Source organism: Leptonychotes weddellii, chromosome 1, assembly GCF_054177405.1.
Source record: "Leptonychotes weddellii isolate Sample4059 chromosome 1, ASM5417740v2, whole genome shotgun sequence".
In the NCBI taxonomy this organism is placed as follows: Eukaryota; Metazoa; Chordata; class Mammalia; order Carnivora; family Phocidae; genus Leptonychotes; species Leptonychotes weddellii.
The window spans coordinates 134,863,666-134,872,806 of NC_138369.1; the positions used below are offsets into that span (position 1 = coordinate 134,863,666).

The 9,141-nt window shown below is 43.8% G+C and overlaps 1 protein-coding gene across 1 annotated transcript in view; it reads right to left on the minus strand.

Moving 5' to 3' along the window:
- The window catches only part of UPK1B (uroplakin 1B), a 28,755-nt gene extending 19,946 nt beyond the window's left edge, over positions 1-8,809 (minus strand). The window contains exon 1 of the mRNA XM_006730425.3: positions 8,502-8,809. The gene's annotated coding sequence lies outside the window, so the exon portion shown is untranslated. The remainder of the gene's footprint in view (positions 1-8,501) is intronic.
- Between the last annotated feature and the right edge of the window lie 332 nt (positions 8,810-9,141).

A 9,141-nucleotide genomic window follows, 5' to 3' on the forward strand; every position in this document is an offset into this window, starting at 1 on the left:
AATCATCATATGGTTTCAGTTATTTGTGGAACATAAGGAATAGCATGGAGGACATTAGGAGAAGGAAGGGAAAAATGAGGGGGGGGAATTGGAGGGGGAGACGAACCATGAGAGACTATGGACTCTGAGAAACAAACTGAGGGTTCTAGAGAGGAGGGGGTGGGAGGATGGGTTAGCCTGGTGATGGATATTAAGGAGGGCACGTACTGCATGGAGCACTGGGTGTTATACGAAAACAGTGGATCGTGGATCACCACATCAAAAACTAATGATGTATTGTATGGTGACTAACATAACATAATAAAATTAAAAAAAAAAAGAAGTGACATTCATTCTTTCCTGCAATTGTTCCAGTAATTGTCACACACCAGACTGAGTGGAGCCCGAGGGCCCTGAAGGAGTTAATGCACAAACTCCACTGAGGGAGATCTTTACTCCTGTGACCGGACCAGCCACATTGTAAAGTTCATGACTGGTATGCGCAGACATTGCTCCTGACCAGTTGAGTTACCATCTGGAGACAAAAATAAATAGACAGTGAAAGGCGAAAGTTCAGACAACATAAGTATAGAGAGTAAAGGGCAAAAATCTGGAGATGCCAAGGGCAGTGCCATTTCCACCAGTATGGATTATGCACTCATTTGCTGGGTAGCAGCCTACTTGTGTTCATTAGTTAGGTTTAAAGAACAGAAAGAAACACTTTATTCTTTTAAGGAATTTAAAGTGTGATTACAGCAACATGGATTCAAGCAAAAGTGACCGTATGTGGTCAAATAAAGGGGGGGATAGGACTAGGGATTTAAGGCAGAGGGTGGGCAGGCCACCAAAGAGGGGCTTTATTGGGCCAGAAAGGAGCTGAAGGGACTCTGAACATGGGATTTAGTCCCGGGTGACTCATCAACCCCCTAAACACACTTTTCCAAAGACGACCGGCCACACAGTTTTATAAAGCGGGGAAGAGACAACTGAGTACTCAGTGAGAAGGTTGCCCATCAGGATCGGGGGAACCCTGCAGACAAGAGGGGGAGAAAAGGAGGAGGCAGATGAGGGGTTGCTTTGAGCAAAAAGAAGAGTGAAGGGAAGAAATCTAGCCAGGCATGCAGTAGGAAGTGCCGGGGAGGCAGCCTGACTGCGGGCTGATTTATGGAAGGGCAGACATATAGTGATGGGCAAGACCTGCTCCAGTTGCTGATCACTAGCTTTTTCTGTTTGCCCGGTGCATTCTCCTCTCCTTCAGGCCTCTGGGATCAGTGGTGCATAATAACTTAGGAAGTCACCCCCGTCTTCCAAAATAACAAAACGATGACGAAAGCTCTCATTTATTAAACACTGATGTCCTCAGCACGTTAGGCACTTATGTTCATCTCTCAACAGATCCAAGAGATGTTTTTTTTTGTTTGTTTGTGTGTTTTGTTTTTTTGTTTTTTGTTTTACCGAAATCTGTATTAATTTCCTACAGCTGCTGTAACAAGTTACCAGAAACTTAGTGGCTTTAAACAACACAAATGTAACATCTGAAGTGGAGGTCCGAAGTGTGAAAGGAGTCTCACTGGGTTAAAATCAAGGCGTCAGCAGAGCTGCCCCTCCTGGAGCATCTAGGGGAGAATCTGTTTTCTTGCCATTTCGCAGATGAAGAAAGGGAGGCTTGAGAGATTGCTTACTTTGCCAAGGCCACATTGCCAGAAAATGCAAAAGCTCAGTTTCAGGGGCGCCTCAGTGGCTCGGTAAGTTAAGCATCTGCCTTTGGCTCAGGTCATGATCCCATGATCCCAGGGTCCTGGAATCGAGCCCCACATCGGTCTCCCTGCTCAGTGGGGAGTCTGCTTCTCCCTCTGCCTCTGCTCTCCTCTCCCTACTCATGCTCTCTCTCTCTCGCTCCCCTTTCTCTAAAATAAATAAATAAATAAATAAATAAATAAATAAATAAATAAATAATTTTAAAATTATTTTAAATAATTTAAAAAGCTGAGATTCAAACCCAGGTCTGTCTGGTTTCGGATCATTTCCTTAACACCGTGCAGTGTATAAAGTCCTGTCACAGAGCTAATCTAAAAAGCAATACCTGGCTCACTTCCTTGCCAACCCTCAAACAGAGAGAACAGGTCCATTTTGCTGCTCAGATGATCTGCCTTTGCCAAGGTCAGAATCACTGGGCCTCTTTTCATTCACTTCTCCAGGTTCTTGTCTCCTAGGCTCCTTGACATTGCACTCATATTTGCACATTTTCCCCAGACCCAGGGCTGCACCCACATGTTTCCCCAGAAAATTTGTTTAGATGTATCCCAAACCTGCAGTTTTCTCAGCCACTCCTTGGGACCAAAATTCTTGGAAGGAAAAGGTGCATATGTGTAGGTTAATGTGAGAGTCGACGTTGCATGGCCTCTCCTTGGTCACCTGCATTTTAGACTAGGTCGGTGTGTAGAGAACCTAAAACATTTGTTGCATCTGCCAAACAGCCACAAATGTCAAGAGAGATGGCAGTTAGGAAGCCAAGTGTAGGCTCCTCGTGGCTCCCGCTGTGGCCTAGTGCTGTGGTCTAACTGTGAGCCCGCTGGACGTGGTGTCAGAATGCCGAGCTTCAAACTGCGGTCTTGCCCAGCCTTTTTGTGTACCCCTGGGCAATGCCACTCACTGTCTGCTTCCTCTTTATAAAATGGGTAAAACACAGTGTGTTTGATGAGGCCTTTGTGATCGCTGAGAAAAAAGATGGGGAAGGGGTTGGCAAATACTGTTTGTTTATAAACCTAAGAAATCATGATTAATAACCAGGGGCATATTTAGGAAGGGCAGAAAATTGGGCTGTGGCTTGGCTTTATGCACCAGTGACACCCGGGGCCTAGCCAGGAGGTAACGTCTTCCAGGTTGAGGGGAAGCAGCCCCTTCCACCTTCCCTCTGTCCCTTGCCTAGGGTGTGCTCTGCTGTAGGGATCTATAGGCCTTACCCATGTGTGCTGCTTCTTGTTTTCCATGGAAAGATTCATGGGGGGAGGTGAATAATCTCTTTGGGACAAGAAAAAAGCTTCCCAGTTGTGCGTGGGGTGTGGCCAGAGTCAGGTACCAAGCAGCACGTCTGTATGGGAGGGACCCTCTCTGCATTCCATCCGCGTTCCTGAACAGAACACCCAGACACTGGGCTCCATCCCTCTGGCTTTGGCTAGCTCTAGTGCTTCTGCTCCGGACAGTGAGGTGATGTCAAGCTGACACTCGAGATTTTCCTCTGTGCACGGGCTGCAGAATTTACTTAGGGGGGACTCTGTTCCGCTCCCCTTGTGCATTCTTTTCTTCTGGTATCAATGTACAAAGGGTTCCCTGCACTCTATTATTGCAAGAGTCTCTGAAGCAGGAGAAGGTGCTGGGATCTTGTTTCATTTGTCTTTCTAGGTCCAAGGTGGCACAGTGTTTGACACATAGTAGGCACTCAATAAATTATTTTGCTAAATAAAAGGCAGATAAAGTAAATTTTAGAATGTGTATTTGAATGAATGAATGAATGAATGAACATATGAGTGACTTGTTCGCTGAGACCTCTGTTGCAGAACGGGTTAGAAAGTACAGTGAAATGGGATGAGCAAGGGATTTGGACAGACCTGGGTTTGAATCTCTGCTCTGCTACTTAGCAGTTTTTGTTTTTTAAAGATTTTATTTATTTATCGGTCAGAGAGAGAGAGCACACAAGCAGGGGGAGTGGCAGGCAGAGGGAGAAGCAGGCTCCCCACTGAGCAGGGAGCCCGATGCAGGACTTGATCCCAGCACCTTGGGATCATGACCTGAGCTGAAGGCAGACACTTAACCGACTGAGCCACCAGGCGTCCCTGCTGCTTAGCAGTTTTATGAGCTCAGGTAGTTTCTTAATCTTGTTGAGCTTTATCTCTAAATGGGTATCACAGTAACTAACTCAAAAGGTCACTGTGAAAATTCAGTGAGAATATAGGTGAATACTAACAATATTAGTTCCTCAACTAATATTCATTTTCTTTACTTTTGCCTCAATTTCTTGAAGCAGATAGACCAAGCCAACAGACTTGAATGGTGAAAGCACCTAAAACTAGTGATTTAATTTTGTTTTAAAACACAGAGCCACATTTCAAAGGACATAAGATTTTAATATGGGATGCTAATATATAAAACCAGATCAAAATTTGGCTGAAGCAAGAGTGGAGAGCTTTCCCTCATCAACTATGAATTTCTGAGCCACATGGTGAGCCCCAGAGTGGCTACGAACCACTCTTCTAGAACTAAGAGGAATGAAAGATGTAGGAAAAATACTGAGCTAGAAAGTTAGTTCCCAGGGAGTTAGGAGACACTCAAGAGTGAAGTTGGAAAACGCTGGTCAAAATGTGAATGTTGATATTACATAGTCTCTGTGTCAAAGAGACCTGTGTTGAGTGGAACACTTCTAGGAAAGTTCCCTGGAAAACAGGTGACTTCCGTAATAGACAGCTGGAGGAGCGTCCGGGAAGGGGTTCTTGCCAAACTTGGAGCAAAGGCAACATGATTTCCATGAAAGGAAACCATCAGGCCTGGCTCATTTTTCAGAGTTCTTTGAAGGCTCTGAATGCCTGTGCACCAGGGCAGACTAATTTAAGTTAAAACAAGAAAAACTTTGACAAATTTTCACACTGATGGCTGTTAAAAAAAAAAAAGACATTATGAATGTATTGCCCTTACTGGAGAGGACAGGCCTGGAGAGAGAACAAAAGGTAAGGACAGATGGTAGCACTCTCCATACAAACTATAAACTGTGGTGTTCTCTAGGGCCTTGACTAGGATACGGTGCCCAGTTGTTTGGTCAAATACCAGTCTAGCTATGGCTGGAAGACATTTTTACAGATGTGATTGACATTTAAATCAAGAGACTTGGAAGAAAGCAGATTACTCTCCACAACATGGATGGGCCTCTTCCAATCAGCTGAGGGCCTTAAGAGCAAAGACAGATTTCCCGAGGAAGAAGCCATTCTGCCCCCGAACTGCAAAACAGAAAGCTCATCTGCAGATTTCAGACTCAAGATTGCAGCATCAACTTCTTTCCTGAATTTGCGGCTGCCCTCCAGATTTCAGGCTTGTGAGCCCCTACAGCCACGGGAGCCACTTCCGTAAAACTAATTTCTCTTTATTTGGCTGAAGATGTAGAGGCTTTGTAGTCAGTCCTCTCATTGTGCAAATGAGGAAACTGAGGCTCCCAGAGGCGAAGTGACTTGTTCAAGATCACGGATGTGTTGTTTGTAGAGTCAAGATTCAAGTCCAGCTCTCCTGACTCTTCACAGCCTTTTACTGAGTTTGTCACTAATCACCTCCCTTTATGTTTCTTTAGAGTTGAGAGAAAGTCCCATGCCCTGCCCTGCTCTTTTCTCTTACAGGTTAAGCCATGAAGGGAGTCACATAAACAAAGCTGGCAAAGAGAGAGCCTTCTGTCTTTGCCCTCCATTCAGTCTTCCTCCCTCTTTACCCTAATTTCTGAAATCCCACAAGAGAATTACTCTTTTGCTCCTGATCAGGATGCACAACCATATAAAAGAGGCACAGTGAGTCTTATGAGTCATCAGTGTCAATGCCTCATTGTGAATGATTTTATCAAATCCCTTCCTTGTATTTCCAAAGGGAAAGGAAAGACGCATGAGAGAGAAAGAGACCCAAGGAGTGTAGAGCCTCAGTGGACTAACCTAATGCATGATCTGGAGTCTTGGGTCTGTATTCCGTGGATAGAGACTGAGTCCTGACAATATGATGTGTCTTCCCCTCCTACCTTCCCTTGTAGCCTCCAGTATGTATCAGCTATTTCAAATATGGGGTCTGTGGAAACTTTCCTGTGTTATTCCAAAGTAGCACTACCCTCATAGGTATTAGATTTCTTCTTAAACTTGGCAGGGATAGCAAAGAAGCAAATGGGGTGAGGTGAATTTTAAAAGGTGGGATTGGTAGAGGGCAGAGAGCCAAGTAGCGGCTGTCCACTGCAGAAATGTTATCACCCCTGACTGAAGGTATGCAGCTTGCCTCAAAATGTTTTCCACATTCAAGAATAGCCTCTGTGAGCCCCACCTTGTGGAAAACTGCCCAGTGCCTGGCACCATGACGATATACTCAAACTGTTCAACATCCCAGGAGCTCCTTTGCTCTGAGGAATGCAAACATTTCGAAAAGCTAGAGTTTTATTTTGTTTTTTTCCTTGTGCCCTCATTCAGTTTGTTTTCTTATCAAAATTACTCATCTCCACAGTGTTGATGTTTCCAGACACATTGAATAGGTCTAAAAACCATTGCTCACTAAACAAACCACTTGCAATGCAGAAGAAAAAGAAGTGAGACTCTCCCAAGTATGAGATTATATTTTCAAATTCATTACCTCTTTTCCTCACTCAAATTTGTTGGACCAGAGAGCATGCAAACCACACCTCAAACTCTAGCTCATGCTAGAGAAATTTGGATTAACAAAAGAAAAAAAAATAAGAGGAGGAAAAAGAAACACACCGTGCTGTTGCCTTAGCCCTGACCTTGAAACCCAGAACAAGAGTAGACAGTTGTATGACTTAGAGGGGAGAAGAAAGATGGGTGTAAGGATTTTTGGATCAGAACAGTTGCTGTCTGCTTAAGTTTAGGGTAGGATGAGTCCCTGGGAATGATGAAAAATGGTGCTTGTTCCCATGGTCATGACACCCAGGGCTCACAGCCTCCATTGGTTTTTCTTGCTTTAAAGCTTTAAACCTGCTCTCTCTAATATGGTAACTAGTAGCTGCATGTATTTTCATTCCAACTAGTTCAATTACATAAAATTTAAAATTCAGTTCTTTAGTAACACTAACCGTATTTTAAGTGCTCAATAGCCACAGATAGGTAGTTAGTGGCTATTGTATAGAACATTTCCATCATCACAGAGAGTTCTAGACTCCTGATGCTTGCCATGCTGACCTCAGAGTCATTCACCCACCTGAAGTCAGGACTGAGATAGAAGCAATGGCTCAGGCTTTCTCAGCCAAGTGAGAACCTCAGGTGTGGGCAATGCCAGCAGGAAGCCTGGCCCCAAGGCAAGAATGCTACAGAGACTCCTTGGGAGAAGTAAGATTAGGGCACCTCTTCATGAATTTGGTCTTTGCCCCAGTTAGGGAACATCAGGGGTGTGGGCAGCCTGCATGGGCTGATCAATGTTTGCTCTTGGTAAGAATGTAAGCAGGAGAGGTCAAAAAGAAATTCTGAGATTTCATTTGTTTTTCTTGACTAAATGGTGTGTAAATTCCCCTTTGGATTTACAAGTCTATATTCTTTCCAGGTAATAAAAAAAAAAAAAAGTAGGGGCGCCTGGGTGGCTCAGTCGTTAAGCGTCTGCCTTCGGCCCAGGTCATGATCCCAGGGTCCTGGGATCGAGCCCCGCATTGGGCTCCCTGCTCTGTGGGAGGCCTGCTTCTCCCTCTCCCCCCGCTTGTGTTCCCTCTCTCTCTGTCAAATAAATAAAATCTTTAAAAAAAAAAAAAAAAAAAAAGTAGGTGAGTTGATTTTTAAGCCTATTGTAGCAGAAAAGAAAAAAAGTCTGTTGCAGCAGAAAGCAAAATAAGAAAATTTTCTCCTCGTTGAGAAGAGCTAATCAAAAGGAAAACCATTTCTTTACAAGATTTGAAAACTATTTAAGTATGTAAAAATATGTATATATATTGAGAAACGGTCAACCAACATTGTCTTTAATTTAAAAAAGACATTGAAATTAATGAAATTCAAAATGTGTTCAAGATCTTTGAAATTAGTTATAAGTGGGGTTTTAAACTTACACAGAATAATACTAGCATTATTTGAAACTTAACTCATATTATGTGTAGAAATGTTGTTAGAATGAAAAATATATTTAGGACCTGGGGATCCTGTAGATCAACTAATTAGTGAAGAGTAAAAATAAATTATGTAAAAATAACATTGCATAGATAAAGCTAATTTGTTGACTTAATTTCGACTGACACATTTATTAAACAGAACTGTTTGCAGAGAAGAAACATGAGTAAATTGCCTCACAAATCCCATTACGAGTAGGCAGGATCAAATGATTTCTGACAAGACAACCAGGGAACTTTCTCCCTACTACATTATTAAGAAAGAACATGGCCTGTTTCCTTAAATTTTCTTTTTGCTTCTCTGACTTCACCAGGAAATTGGGGTCCACAGGGTCTGTCCGAAATTTTAATCAGGAGATAAAGGTTTTCCCAGGGTTCTTGGATTTTCTTGGTCTTTCTGTCAGGAAACTGGAGGTTGGAATCAGGGTGGGTGAATAATACTCCGAGAATTGTAACCTCGGTTCTGAGAAGTGGGCAATATCAAATGGTTTAAGAAAGCAATTTGTACCATTTAAAGTAAAAGAGAACAAAATTGTTATAATATTCTAAGTTACAGAAAATGACGGATGTATCCCCGAGGAAATGATCTTCTCCCCTTTGCCCTTTCAGACCCCAGCTGGCCTCCCAGGAAAGCAGCCTAGCCATTGAGAGTGCAGTTGTCTTCCTTGCAGAGGGAGATCAGTCTACTTACCTTGCCCTCTCCTCCTCCTTCTCGTGCTGTGCTGGCCCACTCTGCAAGCTGCTCTGTCCTGAGGTGCTTTTCTGCCCAGCACCAATTCTTTGAAGCTCCTGGACCAGGGAACAGTGGTCTGTGATTGGGAGGAGGCATCTCACATGGGCTGAGCCTGGTGCTGCCTGAGCTTGCCTCGCTGAGTCCGGAAGTAATTGGACGTTTTTGGACAGTAGATTTCTGCCACTTTGGAATGTGTGATTCTGACAGATGGGAGCACCTTGACGGGGCTTAGCTCACCACTCCTCTGGATTTCTCCTAGGTCTGGGCTTTCCTGTTTTGATTTGATTTTTTTTTTTTAAGATTTATTTATTTATTTATTAGAGAGAGAGAGCATGAGAGGGGGGAAGGGCAGAGGGAGAAGCAGACTCCCCGCCGAGCAAGGAGCCCGATGTGGGACTCGATCCCGGGACTCCAGGATCATGACCTGAGCCGAAGGCAGTCGCTTAACCAACTGAGCCACCCAGGCGCCCTGATTTTTTTTTTTTAAAACTATTTGATCCTTATTTCTGCTTTCGTGCCTTTAAAGGCCTATCTATTGTCCTGACTGCTCATAGTCATGCTGGTGCATGTCTGTCTGTCCAAGGTCATGTCTAGTTTC